The sequence below is a fragment of the Palaemon carinicauda genome, chromosome 32, assembly GCF_036898095.1.
Source record: "Palaemon carinicauda isolate YSFRI2023 chromosome 32, ASM3689809v2, whole genome shotgun sequence".
Taxonomy (NCBI): domain Eukaryota; kingdom Metazoa; phylum Arthropoda; class Malacostraca; order Decapoda; family Palaemonidae; genus Palaemon; species Palaemon carinicauda.
In genome coordinates, this window is record NC_090756.1 from 82574293 (window position 1) to 82592960 (window position 18668).

At 38.9% G+C, this 18668-nt stretch overlaps 1 long non-coding RNA gene across 1 annotated transcript in view; it reads right to left on the bottom strand.

Annotated features, from left to right (window-relative positions):
• The window catches only part of LOC137625798 (uncharacterized), a 2710-nt gene extending 607 nt beyond the window's left edge, over positions 1–2103 (bottom strand). Inside the window, exons 1-2 of the long non-coding RNA XR_011040902.1 lie at positions 1669–2103; positions 1–1485 (exon numbers count right to left, since the gene is read on the bottom strand). The exon at positions 1–1485 is cut by the window's left edge and continues 607 nt beyond it. This is a non-coding gene — a long non-coding RNA (uncharacterized lncRNA). The remainder of the gene's footprint in view (positions 1486–1668) is intronic.
• Between the last annotated feature and the right edge of the window lie 16565 nt (positions 2104–18668).

Consider the following 18668-nt stretch of genomic DNA (forward strand, 5'->3'; position numbering starts at 1 on the left):
AAATAATACTGTTGGTAGGAAATCAATCTGCCACGTAAAAGCCATAATGTGTTTATTTCCTAGTGACAACATAAATAATGTAAAGTACAAAAGAATATGAAAGCCATATTTCTGAAATACAGAGCGTAAACATTGATAATCATTTACATTCTGTCAGGTATCCTGTTTACATTATACTATCAAAATCTCACCCAAAACTTCAATAGTGAAAAATAAATACTTCATTTACTCACAGTACATGACATTGATTTGCTTAGTTCAGGTAAAAAGAGGGTGATTTTTCACAAAATATATTGTGTGATCAGTGTTTAGAATAAAAAAAAAACATGCAATTATTGTCGATAGATAATTGGCTGTTGTTTACATAATAGCTTTTCATTCATTTTTATAACAAATTGTATACTGTACATAGAAGAGACTTTCTTCCGGGAAGAACTGTTACATTTATCCCAATTCGCATTATATTGTTTATAGTTTTAACTAGGCATTGCTTTATCGTTACTTGCTATCAATAAATAAACAGGTATCTTGAAAAATTAACCGAGTCCTTCATCTTGGTCAATTATTGGGGAACTTTTCAGTTCAATAATAGAAGCGTTTAGGTACTCCTTTCCTTGGGAAATAGGGCAATGCGCAAGTACTGCTCTAGGATATATTCTTGTAAACACATAGGCAAATGCAAATAAAATACACTGACTACAAGTAATGGAAATTAATTTCAAAGTACCGCCCTTTTTTCTGAACAGATTTACAATGATCACAAGGTGGCGAGAGTTTTTCTGGCTCAACAATGGTCACGTAAGACTTCTCTATTTGCACCAATTCATGAATGTTAACCATGCTTATTCATTAACATCCCAATAAGTGATCAGCCATCTAAGTCAGCATGCATTGTTTTCAAAGTTGAAGGCAGCAGCTGGCTTTAGATCAGACCTTTTCTTACACTCAACAAGACAGGGCAACAAGTACAACGGACTATAATATTTCGTAGGTGTGCACATATAAATCCCAGCACGTTAGTTTTTCAATGGGTCGGCAACATCTGTAACACAGTTCTCTAGAGCAACCGAACTTGCCTCCTTTTTATATAATTTCAGAATTAACTCGCATATAATGTTATTTAGATCAATGTTTTTCTTTATAAGACGTCGTTTGGTCTGCTGCAACAGTTTTTCTTTCTTTCTTGAAACACTCAACTTCTTTTCAATACTTATGATTTTGCACTTTAGTCTCTCAACTTCATTTAGTGAATTCTGTGTTGTGAATTCTTCAAACGTAGAACCAGCAGCTTCTTGGCATTGTTCGGGGAAAGCTTCAAATACACTTGGTATAACTTCACAATGCAAATAAACTTTCGATGGCGTTCGACAAAAGTCCTCTTTCTTAAAATGCTTCGAGCACAACCGTGAGCAGTTTGTTGGAATAAAGTTTTCACGTCTTAATGCACGAACCCATTCATTTCTCAAGGCTTAGTCTTTTGGAAAACTGAAGGGAAAGAGAAAAATAAAAAGAAATGTTTCAATATCTGAAATAAAGCTATTTCCATCATAATTTCATAAACATTATTTTTACAGAATAGATGGTTGACAATAAAATCAGAAACATCATCTTTTAGATTTTCATGAATAAAAACCAACATTCTCAACACAATAGCAAATCACTACTCACCGGTGAAATGTAATAGATGAATTGGAAACCTTGTTGAATTTTTGCGTACATCCATAGGCAGAACAGGAAGGGGCCATCGTTAACGAACAAAATATTGGTTACCTTCCCTAAACACAGGTCGCATTAGGACTGACTCTTAAATTCCAATACAGCGGTGGAGGTTAACCTGGGAATCGAGAATGTTATATTGACTGGTATGCGTGTGTCTTTCAAGGTGTCTTTTGACTTCGCTTTATCTTGAACCCACACGGTCCCAACCCCCAAAGGAGAGGATTAACGGATAAATGACTGACACAGTGAGTTTCATTCCTATAACTACCTAACTGTTTTAAGAGGACTTAGACAGAGCCAGAATACCAGCCAGGTGTTGGGTAGAACATATGGTTTTTATAATCACTTGTGCTATGTAATTTGTATTTACCTGGAACTGAGATTTGTTTTAGATACTCTTCTCTAGTTTACCGCTCTGCCCACTCTCCTTTTGTTGTTAAGAGTTTATGAATACTTGTTTACCTTGCTCATGTTATGATATTAAGTCTGTGCAAGAAATAGTACATATAACTCAGTGCAGTCATTTATTTGTATGCAAATTATATCTGAGGTAACTTATTGACAGTTTGTAGCAGTTTATAGTTGAATGATTTTAGTCTTTCTATAGATATCTATTCACGATAATTAGCATTCACCTTCTGATCGTATAGTGTTCCATGACTATGAGAGTGTACATACATGCATAGTATGTATGTGTAATACATATATAGTAACTACGGTCGGAGTCCTCTCGTTCAACAATCAACCCATTCTTCCGTATCACCCATCACGAGACGTGGACAAAAGGGAGATACTCACCCCTTGGAGGAACAAGATTCCAAGTCTCACCCCATTGATATCAAATAGGATTGGAATGATAACCCTGTGTAAATGGACGGATAGGGTGGGGGGGGGGGGGTGATAGTAAAAATAGCTTGAGGTATTATGAGCATGGCAACATTAACCCACGTAAAGATGACTAGGCTAAAAAAAAAAAAAAAACTTTTTTTCACCTTTTCTTAAAATCTTTGTCAATACTGGTAATTACTATTCAATCTGTGAATCATTTTCATCTATTACATAGCGTTGGCCTAAAATAAAATCATGTATCATCATAAGTATGCCGTGACTGTCGGAGAAACTTGTTCACTGAACAATTCCTCAAAATATAATAGTAATCATCAGTTTGTACAGGTCAAGTGGAACATTTTGGGGTCGTTTACTGATAACTATTTTCAGACAGTTAAGGCCTATCAGATAACATTATTATTGCATTTATATTTCAGTTTTGAATATGAGCTAAATCACTGGCTACAACATATGGAGGAAATTCTTGTAAAGCGTCTCGTATCCCTTTTGCAACACTGCCTTCCAGGTAGATAGCATCTCTACAGATGTTAGATAGCCCCACACGTTTCCACTTTCTGATGTCAGGACGTCGTTCGTGTAACCAAACTTCTCTGGGTTGCCGGTATAATGTTTTATAAGAAGAGCTTTCCGTAAAGTCACCAGCCTCATATTGACTGATCCGGTCAGCAAATAATACAATAATTGTGTTTATTGGACAAAATGATTTCACAGATGTGGAGCAGAGCTCTTCAGGCAACAATACAACTAAAATAATAATAATAATAATAATAATAATAATAATAATAATAATAATAATAATGTTTATTGGACAAAATATTTACACACAAGATTTACAATAAAGACCCAGTCCCAGTCTAAGCCCATGTGGAGCAGAGCTCTTCGGGCAATATTACATCTAAAATGTCATAAAATAACACTAAATATTTAAAAAATTATATACATAGACAATGTACAGTATATACTTACTATACACACACACATATATATATATACACACACACACACACACACACACACACACACACACACATATATATATATATATATATATATATATATATATATATATATATATATATATATATGCACCGATTGACGCAAAGGGCCTCGGTTAGATTTTGCCAGTCGTCTCTATCTTGAGCTTTTATATCAATACTTCTCCATTCACCATATCCTACTTCATGCTTCATAGTCGTCAGCCATGTATGTCTTGGTCTTTTAACTCTTCTAGTGCCTTGTGAAACCCAGTTAAAAAATCTCTCTTTTTCTGTGTACTAAAGCTCTGTTAGTAATTAGAATAATAATCTTATATATTTGTATCTACATGTGTATGTATATATATATATATATATTTGTATATATATATATATATATATATATATATATATATATATGTGTGTGTGTGTGTGTGTGTGTGTGTGTGTGTGTGTGTGTGTGTGATGCATAGAGCCTATATAAGATTATTAGCCTAAATATAAAAAGAGCTTTAGCACACAGATAACAAGAAAATATTTATAAGAGTTTTTAAAACATCGAACGCTACGAAATGATTGTTCCTGAATTATTTCTCGTCTCAAATCTGGAAATTTATTAAATATTCACTAGGGAGAGCTTGTGAGTGCCTTACAACTTGAATATAGAGAGAGACCGGAAGAGTGGCGATGTTTGAGCTAAGTAATCACTGGAGCTTATGATTCTTACAAGTCTTTTTTGAATTACACTTAACAGTTGCAGGACACAACCATTCTTCGAATTATGAAGTGTTTCAGAACCATGCAAATGAGATGGCGTTATGAGTGCTACAATTACGTAGAGAACAGACAATCAAGAATATAAATAAAATATATGCAGGCCCACAGTAAAGCCAGAAACATTCACGCAGCACCTGCACTGCAGTAAGGAGACATCTGAATTAAGTGGGTTCGGTTCAAGCCCGAGATTTTAATTTGGTGAAAGGGCTTTTAGCTACTGTGCGCCTAGACATTATAATAAACTGCCATCTGAAATGAAGGACCTAAAGGGAGCAATTGAATTTAAGAAGAAACTAAAGACATTACTTTTCACAAGATCATGTGATTTGGAAGATGCTACAATCAAAGAATTGTATAAGTTATAATGAAAATGTTTCGTTAGATGATTGATATGGACCCGCCCGAGAAGTAGTTCACTCGACTTCAGTGGAGGGTTGGATTTAAACCCAAATCATGTAAACAAGTAAAGAAATATCAGAACATTAAAAATTTAATCTAAAAAAGGTTTAAAATCTCCCTATAATATTTTTATAAACTTTGTTTACATTTATTGGATCACAAACAGATTTTATATCGAATTCTCTCATGACCAAAGACTGCTCAAAATTACATTACGGCCGAACCCGAGAGATGATAAATAACTGCCGCATTCATGTTACGGTTCGGGAAACCAACGCGTCCCTCGGTGTGTGTGTGTGTGTGTGTGTGTGTGTGAGGCCTTTCATAATATTACTTGTCGTGTTAACTCCACTTCGATGAAGGCTATAGCTATTTCGGAAAACAGACAAAACTATTTCATCCTTTTTCTAGTTTGGATCTATTTTTCTAATCAATTTCATCAATTTATCTTGCAATCTTATATAAGAAAAATACCTAGAGTACTGTTACTTTATATTTAAGAAGCCAGTCTCTAGTATTATTTCTACCATATAATCAATGGCGAAAAGCTGTATATGTAAAATATAAATCGTGGGATAACTTATTCTTTCCAAAATTAAACCCATGGACACTTAACTCAAGAAGACCACTGATAAAATATAAACCTATAATTGTTAGAGGGCATAACATACAGTCGATGCATTGTGTAACTCTATGAAAGCATGCTTTCAGTAGGTGTAACCCTTGTCGCAATCGCTTATTCTATACCAAAGTAAAAAACTGAAAAAAATTATAATTTTCATTTTTCCAAACAAGCATAATTAAGCCACGCGATGAGGTGAAGTGTTTACTCACACTAAGAACAACGTATAGCACGAAATATCATCGTACTGGATCTGCCAAACAATTCTCTCTCTCTCTCTCTCTCTCTCTCTCTCTCTCTCTCTCTCTCTCTCTCTCTCATAAACACACACACACACTATATATATATATATATATATATATATATATATATATACATATATATATATATATATATATATATTCATATTCATATATGTATATATAAATATATATATACATATATATATATATATATATATATATATATATATATATATATATATATATATAATACACACACACACAATATATATATATATATATATAATATATATATATATATATATATATATATATATATTTATATATTTATATATGAATATATATATATATATATATATATATATATATATATATATATATATATATATATATACAATGGAAACTATCCTTATTAACAACCATTCAATTTAATAATGGAACAGATTCGCACAAAGAAAAGATACGGAGGAAAATGGTGTTGCCATACGATGTCCTTCCTTTACATGGAGAACAAAAGAACTAAACAACCACAAAACTGCCAAGGCATATCGGCATTTCCTGTCATTTGAATATCCTTGTTATTAATACTTCCAAGACCACCTCGGAGAGAATGAAAGAGTGAGAGGCCAGGTGGTTATGAATACGAATATTCTAAAGCAGAAGGAACTTCCGGACAACTAAACAAATTTATCCCGGATGATATATTTCAAAACTGAAATGTAATTTTCAATTTAAAATTAATTTTCTAATACTCACCTGCACAATCAACATTTGCCGGTAGATCTTGTTACAGCAAGTTGCTTAAAATTTTATTTACTCTAACCCATTACGTAAGTATAATATACACACTAAGTCCCGAGTGAAAAACAATTATATCAGTTAATTTCAAAATGTTCATGTTAATTAATGATAAGAATTATCTAAGATTCCGTTAATTTAATGAGCTGGTAGGCTGACGTAGCATAGTAAAATTCTTATAATTGTCTATACATGTCGTTTGCTAGTTATCCAACTACCATATTTGATTTGGTCGCCATCTGTTCTAACAAGAGCGATCTGCCGGCTCAATTTTTGAGTCCAGAGCGATAGCATAACAATGTAAGGCGACCAAGGGCGCTCGGGACTTGTGTGGTATCCTTCCTGTAAACCTCACCACCTGGAATCACCACTTTTGATCTCTGCAGGTGTAGGAGAGAACTGAAACTGCCCTGATCATTGATAGTGGGGCAGGTGGGAGGGCATCTAATGTTGATTGTGCAGGTGAGTATTAGAAAATCAATTTTAAATTGAAAATTACATTTGTCTAATACTCAACTGCACAATCAACATTTGCCGATTCCCCACATTTAGCTGGATGGGGGGAAATGATCAGTTTAATGCTAGGAAGGTTGCCTGAATTGTAGCTTACCTTGATTGACTTGACGGTGTGTCACAGCATAATTGTCAGTTCGTCAGTCAGTCGCCATGTCAGGGCCAAGTCCATAGGGAGCTACTGTCTAGGCATCCTCTGTGGTCGCTCTGTTGACGAAGCTACAGGCATAGTGGTCCTCTCCAAACTGTCTGGTCATGTTTTGGACACTTATGACTTGTGAGAGAGATCCTGTATTCAGCAATCTAGACCCTCCAAGGTGTCACTTCCGTTGAAGGGGTTCGATTGGTGGTACATGCGTCCTGCATTCAACAATCTAGGCCTTTCAAGGTGTCACTTCCATTGAAAGGGTTCAATAGTTGATGCTAGAGGACCTGAGCTTGACGATTCTGCCTCTCAAGGTGTCACTTCCATTAAGAGGGTTTAACCGTCAGTGCATGTGAAGGTATGACGTAATAATTCCATTTCCCCAGCCAAGTTCAGCGAAGAGGAGAGGAAACGGTGATGACAGTGGTTAAGCAATGACTCCGCCCGCTGCCACAATGGGACCCAAGGAACGGACATTATTATATACTAATTCTACATCTTTTAAGTAAAATGATGAAAAAACCGAGTTAGACCTCCACGTCGCAGCCTTCAGAATAGAAGACATTGATGTGTTGGTCCAAAAAAGTAGTGGAGTAGCCATACCCCAAATACTGTGGGCTCCTGATGCTCTCCCTTGAGTTGATGACGTGGGCTATGCCCCCGATGCACTCTTAATGACCTGTCTAAGAAAGAAGGCCATCGCATTCTTTGACAAGGTTTTTTTTGGGCACTTAGGAGTGACGAAAAGTGCCCTAGGACGTGGCTGGATAATCTTTGTCCTGTCTAGGTAGTAACGAAGAGCTCTTACTGGGCACAGAAGTCTCTCTTCATCGTCTCTACCCACTCTCTCTGAGAGGGATATCAGAACGAATTCCCGAGGAAGTGGATTGTTGAATAACTCTGTTTTCGCTCTGAATTCTGGCAAATAATGCAAAACAAAGTCTTTTCCCCTCCAAGCCACCCTCGCTGAAAGTGCCTGCAATTCCCCAACCCTTTTTGCAGTTGCCAAGGCTACAAGGAAAAGTGCCTTCATGGACAAGTTTTGAAGATCTGCTGATGCTAGTGGCTCATAAGGCTCCGTAGTTAAAGCCTTAAGGACCACGTCCAAGTCCCAAGGAGGAGCTGAAATCACCTTTTTAGGAATTTCTATTTCGAAGGACCTAATGAGATCGGTAATGATTGGATCCTCAAGCATCTCCCTGAAGGCAAATCTGAAAACCGAGGATAACATAGCTCTATATCCCCTGATGGCTGGAACGGATAGACATTTTTCCTTACGAAGAAATAACAGGGAATTTGCAATCATGGCAACTGTCGGGTTCGAGATTGAGTGTTTTGTGTCCTTACACCATTTCCTGAATATCTTCCACTTGTACTGGTAATTTATATGAGTGGAAGGTCTTCGAGCGAAGGTAACTTGTTGGGCCACCTGCCTGGAGACTCCTCGAGCCCTGGCAAATCTGCGGATAGTCTCCATGCAGTCAGCTGAAGAGCTTGTGGTCTGAGAGGAAACACGTGTCGATGAGGCTGTTTGAGGAGGTCCCGTTTGACAGGCAACCTCCTTGGGGTGTCTACTGACAGCTCTAAGAGGTCCACAAACCAGTCTTTCTGAGGCCAGAAGGGTGTGACCAGAGTAAGACTGCATCCTGTGGACTCCCTCAGTTTGTGCAAAATGTTCCTTATTAGAGGAAACGGAGGGAACGCATATCCCTGAAGATGCCTCCAGTCCTGAAGCATAGCATCTGTTCCCACTGATCCCGGATCGATGTGAGGACTGAAGTAAGCCTGAAGTCTGTGGTTCATTGCGGTGGCAAACATATCCACTGTTGCTGGCCACAGATGAACCAAATCGTCCACCACTTGCTGATGAATGGTCCATTCGGAGTTTAAGATCTGATCTCTTCGACTCAGAGCATCTGCTGTCACGTTCGCCTTGCCCATGATGAACTGAGGCAAGAGAGTCACGCTCTTTCCCTCTGCCCAGGCCAGAATATCTTGGTCAAGACTGTCCAGCTTCTGGGACCTCGTCCCTCCTTCCTTCCTTATGTAAGAAATAGCCGTCGAGTTGTCGGCGAACACTGCGACGACTCTTGAAGAGCACAGATGGTTGAAGTGACAGAGAGCAAGCTGTATTGCTCTGAGTTCTCTCCAATTGATAGATTCCTCCAATTCCTGTGCTGTCCATGTCCCCGATACGAACTGGTCCCCTATTGATGCCCCCATCCGAAATCCGAAGCATCTGAAAACAACATGATATCTGGGAGAGGAGTTGACAAAAGAAGACCTTGGTTCAAGTTCACTGGATTGGACCACCAGATTAGACTCTGTCTGATCGTCTCTGTCCATTAAACCTGAAAATGATGATCCTCTTGATCCCAAAGGTTGTGGAGTTGGTATTGCAGTGGTCTGATTCTCCTCCTTCCTCTGGGAACTAACAGAATTAGCGACGACAGGAGGCCGATAAGTCTCATCCAAAGATTAGCTGAAGGTGTGTTTGTCGTTAAAAATAATTTGATGCATTCCTGAAGAGTCCGGATGCGATCTTGTGTCGAGAAAGCTTTCAAAATTGAGGAGTCGATCTTCATTCCCAGATAGATGGAAACTTGACTGGGGAATAGGGTCGACTTCTCTAAGTTGATCTGAATGCCCAGTTTGTTGCACAATCTCAGGGCTACATCCCTCGTGTAGATGGCTTCCTGTTCTGAGCTCGACAGGAATAGCCAATCGTCCAAATATCTCACCATTCTTATGCCTCTCTTGTGGAGGGCGGCTCCCACAGGTGCCATAAGACAAGTGAAGACCTGTAGAGCTGTCGGTAGGCCAAAGCAGAGAGCTTTGAACTGCCATACCTCCTGTTCCCAGCTAAACCTCAGTAGATGTCGGGACTGAGGGTGGATGGGAACTTGGAGATACGCTTCTTTCAGGTCAAGTGAGAAGAACCAGTCGTTCCGTCTGACCGCCAAAAGGACCGACCTTGGAGTCTCCATTTTGAAATGAGTTTTCATTACCAAATGATTCAGACGAGAGAGGTCTATGATGGGTCTCCAAGAACCGGAAGCCTTTTTGACGATAAACATAAGGCTGTAAAAACCAAGGAATGGAAGCGAAGCTAATTCTATCGCTCCCTTTCTTGCCAGATCCTCTAACTCTGCCTGAAGAGCTCTTCCCTTCTCTGACGACTCCTGGTACGAGTTGAATGCTATTGGACTGTTTGATAATGGAGGAGGCTGGCTGAGGGGAATCCTGTACCCGTACCTCAGAACTTGAATGACCCAAGGGTCTGGATCCAGGTCCTCCCAGGCTTGCCAGTGGTGTTGAAGGAGCCTCCTATCTTTATACACGAGGGCTGTAGTCCCTATGGACGAAAACCCTTGCCGACTGTCTTTGGCCTTCTTTGTCCTCTATGTGCTGATGTCGAGCTAAAAGAAGGTTGAGGTTGTTGTTGGGTTGTAGAAGGATGGGAAGACGAGATTCCTGGGCCTTGATAACCTGTCCTCGGCTTCTTGTATGTTGAAGTCTGGAAGCTGACCTGTCTCTTCTCACCTACGACCAAGGGCTGTTTGGGCACTGGTTTAAGCTGGATAGGTCTTTGCGCTTGTGCTACTGTCCTTACAAGCAATGATTGAATCTTGTCCTCCCTTGTCTCCTTAGCTTTGAGATGTGCCCTCTCCAGGGATGACGTAAGTGTGTCCTCATTGAACAACTGCTCTGCAAAGAGAGGGGAAGCCCTCAACGCTCTCTTCTGAATGTCAGAGAGAGACGGAGGGGCATGGGACAAGAAGAAGTCCCTCCTCCGTGAAGTCAGATATGCTTCTTGAAGACATATCTCAGTCATTGAGGACTTAATGGAGAGGTTTATGGAGTTGGCCAACTGATTGTAAAGGGGTCGGTACTTCTCCAAGGCTCCTGGTTCTGACAGAAGGCCCATCAGTGAACCCCAATGCCGTCCCATCATGTTCAGATTCTCCTGAGCTGTTCTAGTCGACAGCTCGAGCTTGGCCCAATCCTCCAAAGAAACACCCACTACCGATTTATGGTTTTTCAGGAGGTTGGTCATATCCTCCCATGAGGGGTTAAGAGGCACTGGAGATGGAGCTGGAGGATCCTCTCAAATAGCTAAATAGGCCCTCCTGTTTTTAGCCAAGATAGAAGATGGAAAGTGAGGCTTGTCACCTTCTGCATACTCTGCCAACTTCTTGGTGACCACTTGTCTCCCATGTCTGAGAAATTCTCCTGTCGACCAGCGTGGAATAGGATTCCGTTTCTTTGACTGACGAGTGTCCTCCAAAAATCTGGATACCAAAGGGAACTCGCCAGGTTCCTGCACTGTGATGTTCGATTTTGATTCCACTAAAACCTCTTGAGTGAAGGCAATCATTCTTCGAAAAGCAGACGATGGAATGTCGCCCTCCTCCAAGCCTTGGGTGTCATCCCCAACCTCTGGAGAAAACCTCCTGGCTGCCCTCATGATGGCCGATGGCTCTGACGATGAGCCCCCCTCTTGAGGGGTTCGCGAAGAAAACAATGAAGGAGCCCTGACTGGAGACCAATCTGGTGCAGCATGTACCTGGGCTACGACCCTACCCTTCTCAAGACCATCAGGGTGTTCCTTAGAACCTCTCACAATCACATTATCTCGATTCCCAGGGGAATGGGAAGCAATAGCATTCCCTACATATCCACCCTGTAGCTGGAGAGTGCCGCTCTCTTCCAAAACCCTCCCTGATGAACCCTCGTCCGATACAGGACAAATGGAGGTTACCTGAAGGGCATTATCCCCACAAGGAAGACTGGAAGGTGCAGTCAGCTGTGACCCTGCTTGCCCCTTTCCGGTCTGGTTGAAGCATCTACCACCGTCACTACCCCTAACATCTAACTCTGAGCTAATAGGGGAGTACGACATTACTCCGGACCTGCTCTGCATCCGGGCGGGCTCACACCCGGAACCCGTTAGGGCCAGTTGAGCATGAGTCCTTCCTTCAGCACAGGGTGGAATGGGGAGACCCAAAGCAGGACCGAGGGAGCTGAAAAGAGTAGTTAGTGTGCCTAATTGAGAGGCCACATTCTGAAGACCAGAGGCTAAGGTATCAATTCTAGAGTTAACAGACCCCAATTGAGACCCCAACGTTCTTCTGCTGCGGCAACACACTCTTCAAGGGTCTTTGACCCTGTTACACTAGGTCCAACCGGGGAAGGGGACCGGACACATTGCTCACCTGATATGTTTATCACCTCAGACATTACTGACATATGGTCACACTAACCTGACCCCTCGCCAACCGAGTTAGATCTAGTAGGATTACCCGATGCCAGTCGATCCATTGAACCCTCCTTAAGTCTTTGCTTAGAAAGTCTTTTCTTAGCCAAGGTAGTCATATGATTAACATACAACTGTTTCTCACCGAGAGACCAAGTGTTACATTCGTCACAAACATCAGTCAGGTTACAATTAACTCCCCTACAATTAACACACAATGAGTGGTTATCAAATGAAAATTTTCGACTTAGCTTAGCCTTGCGGCATGAAGTACAATGGGAAGGTCGGTCTAAAGTCGAAGGATGGACAATCTGGTCCATGTCTGATGAAGTACTTCAAGTTCGATCAATGTCCAATCGTTGTTGAATACTCATTCACGAGTTAAAAGCACTGAATAGTTGTTGTTAAGAAGCAAGCTTCCTAGCTGAATGAAAATAAGTAAAAGCCGGAAGAGGTAAACAGGACGTCTGCTCACACTGGCAGCAAGATCAAAAGTGGTGATTCCTGGTGGTGAGGTTTACAGGAAGGATACCACACAAGTCCCGAGCGCCCTTGGTCGCCTTACATTGTTATGCTATCGCTCTGGACTCAAAAATTGAGCCGGCAGATCTCTCTTGTTAGAACAGATGGCGACCAAATCAAATATGGTAGTTGGATAACTAGCAAACGGCATGCATAGACAATTATAAGAATTTTACTATGCTACGTCGGCCTACCAGCTCATTAAATTAACGGAATCTTAGATAATTCTTATCATTGATTAACATGAACATTTTGAAATTAACTGATATAATTGTTTTTCATGCGGGACTTAGTGTGTATATCATACTTACGTAATGGGTTAGAGTAAATAAAATTTTAAGCAACTTGCTGTAACAAGATCTATCGGCAAATGTTGATTGTGCAGGTGAGTATTAGACAAATGAATATATCAACATTTGTAGCCATGCAGTACATGAATCTATCTTCTTGATAATTAAAAATTTGACTATACCAATCCTAGAACTACGTTACTCTTAAGTGTTTTTGAACAAACAAAAATGTAAGTGTATATGAGCGCACTCAGTGGACACATGGTAACGAAGTAGCCAGTAATGAGGTCCCTTGTAGCTTGAATGGTCAGAAAGAGGTAAATCTCCAGAAAGAAGGTCAAGGAGGTGGAGACGAATCTGTGGTTTAGGTCCCCAGAGAGCAACGGAGGGATTGGCAAATCGCCTTAACACCCGCTGTGCTATACATACCCTTTGTATTGAAGGGGTTTGTGCGCCGTTGTCTTTGGAAAACAGGAGGGAAAACTATGGAAACAGCTGAGCCTCGATAATCTTTCTACCCATACACGAAACACGCAACATTCGTTCAGGTTTTATTTCAAGGCTCATTCCCAACCATTTTACAGCAGCATCTTTTTTAGCCGGATGAGGTCAAAAGAAGAACGAGTATCCAGGCAGGGTTTCTTTTTGCTATTATTGGAGACAATAGATGACATTCCTTCTCACGCCCAGTAAATGGACAGTTTCTTGACGTTCCTCCCTCAACCCGCAACCTCTCTAAGGCGTTGGGCACAACTGGCCGTACCACCAGCTACGGAAGGTATACGGGCAAAATTTTTGTGAAATCGTGGGTGTGACGCAAGGGGCACGCAACAGTCTCTGACCTCGTAGCCCGCTGTATACCAGACGCAGAATCTTCACTCGCTGCACTAAAATGTTCTGCGGCAGTCAAGAAAATTTTTAGTCGCAGACAGGATGCACGTCTGACGCAAGTAAGCCGTGCATTGACTTACGTGTAAATTGCGTCACAAGTACGAGGCACGCACGTTTATCGTACGGAATTAAAGGAAGTACATGGTCCGTTCATGCACTGTAGGATGCAATTGCGGCAAAAGTAGGTGTGTAGTATAATGACCGGACGACGTTAGTACTAATGCACGATATTTACATTTTTTTTAGGGTGTGTATTCTGCTGCAGCAAGTAGATCATCATTCAGTCGTAAGGTCATTCATCATGGCTGTTATGCCAGAGAGAGTGAGATGAATCCTTCATATCACGACAATTGCGAACCGTGCGGCACCCGTGCGTCACACCTACTTCACCCGTACTGAACACTCGACACACTAACTACCAATTACATCGCAGGAGTTCATGGCTACGACTGAAAAATTCCCAGACACATACGGCTAAAAAATTCGTACGGGGAGTTGTGCCCAACGCCTAACAATCATGTCTACTTCGAGTAGAAAGGGGGGGGGGGGGGTTAGTCCCAGAATTCTATAGGGCAGTGACAAGGCCGTCTCACGTACAGGCCTGGTCAGTGGGGGAAGAAGTCGGCTCGAGTAGGTCGATTGATATGGAGACGGGACAGTGACACCTGGCCTTCCTCAACCCTTCTCTCTTTCACACACCACTCACTATGCATACAGATAGATCTATAGGCTCCCCCAAACCCCAGCATCATTACCTTACAAGGATAGAGAGGTTAAGACAATACAAGAAACTATCTAGTTTTTAACTGGGACTCAATCTCCCGTCCAGCAGAACGCCAGGCAGGGTCGTTTCCAAATAGACATAAAGAATGTTGAGTTTTAGTTTAAGGCTAAAAGATTATTCAATATCAAACAACGTTAAGCTTAACATTGGGTTAATTATTTCTTCTATCCTTCCACCATTTTCACTAATAAACAGGACCTGAGATTTTGCTCCTTCATACATCCTACAGATGTAGAGCCAGAAATAATGAAACGATGAATAATGACTCATTGGAAAATCATCTTGTGAATAACATCTTTTGTTATCAAGTGTTTTACCTCTGATGAAGATATCTTAGGAACCCGCTTAAAGTGGCTTGAGATATTTCGCTTGTTTATCTTAGATTGCAACATGTCATGTTAAAATTATAATAGCTATAAAAATAATTATAATGGTAATTTAACCAACATGATACTTGTTTCATTTAGCAACTTACTTCCTTTTAAATTTGTTTACATTTGTTCACACCATTCAGATCGAAAGAGGGCTACAGAGATGTAGAGTAATACTATCTTCAATGAAGCAGATGGCTTAACTATTACAACTTTACGCTTTAGATACTCGTGCAAGTTGTTTATCACTTTGACATAGTAGACTAATATATACAACACGTTTGCTTCATTGCTGGAAGTTTGTCTAACAATATTAATTAATGCTTGGCCTGACCGGTCCTTGGGTGAGTGAGCAAATAGAAAAGACAAATGCCATCGTTATGCTCGTTCAATAGTTAGGGGATATTACGTGCAGCTAAGAACTTTAGTCAATGATTACTTGGTAGAAAAGGGAAAAAGACGAGAAAAGTATGTATATCTATAAATTTATACATACATATACAGTATATATTTATATATACACACACCTACACACATACATATGTATATGTATATATAAATATATATATATATATATATATATATATATATATATATACATATATATATATATATATATATATATATATATATGTATATATATATATATATATATATATATATATATATATATATATATATATATATATATCATCATCATCATCATCATCATCATCGTCTCCTACGCCTATTGACACAAGAGCCTGGATTAGATTTCGCCAGTCGTCTCTATTTTGTGCTTTTAATTAAATACTACTCCATTTATCATCTCCTACTTCACGTTTCATAGTTCTCAGCCATTGGGTTTTCTAACTCTTCTAGTGCCTTGTAGACCCCAACTGAACGTTTGGTGAACTATAGTTTTCTAACCAATCATCGATCAGGAAACTTTTCCGAGCTAAAAGGGCACCGCCGCGAGTCGGTGCAAATATGCATCGCTAAAAGAAATGGACTATAGTAACTCTTCGCGAGTACGAAGAGCATGACCAAACAATCTCCATCTACCCCTCATCAGGATATCATCAATATATAGCACTAAAGTAATCTCTCCTATAGTTTTATTTCTAATCCTGTCGTACCATTTAACTACCAATATCCTTCTGGAAGCATTGTTCTCAAATCTATTAAATATATTGGCGATTGTTTCATTGTCATACCATGACTCATGTCCATAGTGTAACACCGATCTCACTAAATTGATATAGTCTGATTTTAATATGTAATTACAGGCGATTTGATTTCCAAATTTTACTTAACCAAGCCATTGCCCGATATCATTTTCACAATCTTTCACTAAACTCTAATTCTAAAGATCCAGTATTTGAGATCATAGTTCCTAATTACTCAAATGATTCTACATCATTTATCCTTTCTCTTCCCAATGATATTTCATCTTCCATTACATACTCCGTTTTCATCATCTCTGTCTTTCTTCAAATTATCTTCAGCCAAAACTCGTGTGATATTCTTTTTTTTTCATTTTATTTTTTATTTTTTACATTCTGGTTAGCAAGCATTGCAAATCTTGTGGTGTTCTGCTAACAAGGGCAGCATCGTCAGCATACTCTAGGTCTGCTAAATTCCTATCACCAATCTAGTCCAATCCTTCTCCATCATCTCTGGTTTATGCATTATAAAATCCATGAGGAGGATAAAAAACATAGGAGACAAAACATTCTCTGGGAGTATATATATATATATATATATATATATATATATATATATATATATATATATATATATATACATATATATATATGTATATATATATACATGTATATATATATATATATATATATATATATATATATATATATACATACATACATATATATATATATATATATATATATATATATATATATATATGCCATAAAGTTGTTTTACAGTGCACATATCAATTTCGTAGATGTACAGGACAAAACATTTACTGGTAAAATTATATACATAAAATGATAATATTAGAGTATGAAAAAAATAGACTCTACTACCTCATTTGTACCACAAGACTGACCTATGTTAGTATGTACGAAGTGATGACATTATCACAAAAAAATAATCATTTCCTTTGAGTACAATTCAACAATGAATTAATCAAATTGTGAGGAAAGTTCAAAGTACCACTGGGAGGATTTTATGCTAATTGATGAGATTCGGGACATCACTGTTAATTAGATGTAGTCTCTATTTTTGGGTACAGAATCACACACATTTGTAGAGATTTTATGTTTCTTTACCAAGGGAGAGGAGATACAGAATCCAGGTCACAAACTTTCCTCATTAATTTGAATTGGTATTAATAATGTTCCATTCTATTCTTTATTTACGGGATATTGAACCTACATGCTTCTCTCATTCGATTTATTTACATAATTTATATTCAATGTCTCATCTTTTCCATTTTATTGTATTGTATTAATTTTATGTATTCTTATATTTTCAGTATAATTTTTTTTTTCGATTTTATCAGTTGTTTTTCTTGTTTGACTGTAGCATGATTTGTTGTAAAGAATAAGACATACAACATCTATTTGCTATTTTTTATTTCTGGAGGAATATATGCTTCATAAAATCAATAAAAGAATGCTTATATTTATGGATATTTTAGTGTTTTAGATAACGATATTTATAATAAATTGTAGTTTCATCGTTCAACAAATATAACCCCGATGAAAGCCATAAAATAGGAGATGAAACAGGTGTTGGCACCACATATTGGTTGAAATATGATAGTTGCATTGTGCACATTTTCCTTCAGTGCTTTGATTCTTACCTTAATAAGAGCTAAGCAGTCGAAAAGATTTGGATTTTGGATGCTGCACGACACATGCAAACCATATGGTGATAACAGAAGATAAAGAATATGCCCCCAAATCATTCACGCACATTCACACGCACACGCAAAGAAGTAGGTTCGAATCCTTGCTAGGCAAAATGATTTAGCTGAGAATGAATTTATCTAAATGAATATGATCAAAAGACCGGGGAATTCATTGGGGAGAGAGAGAGAGAGAGAGAGAGAGAGAGAGAGAGAGAGAGAGAGAGAGAGAGAGAGAGAGAGAGAGAGAGAGAGAGAGAGAGAGAGCAAAGGTGATGGAAAGGAAAGAGGCATATCTGAGATGAAAAAGGAATTTTTATAAAGTGTTATATGTCTGACAGATAAGACCAAAGGAAGGGTATAATAACAGGAAGGCAAAGAATGAAGAAAACATAAAATGTGGGAGTAAGAAAATAGAAAAATTATGGCAGAAGTGCAAGGAGCCTAGGGTAACAATTTGAGAGAGAGAGAGAGAGAGAGAGAGAGAGAGAGAGAGAGAGAGAGAGAGAGAGAGAGAGAGAGAGAACATGGTGGGATTGGAAGAGGGGGATAGGGAGGGGATGGATATTGTGAGGGGTGTTGAGACTGGTGGAATCGATGCAGTGAGATCTGAGAGATTTATTCTCCTCCAATGAGCTTTATCCCTCTTTTCCTCCTT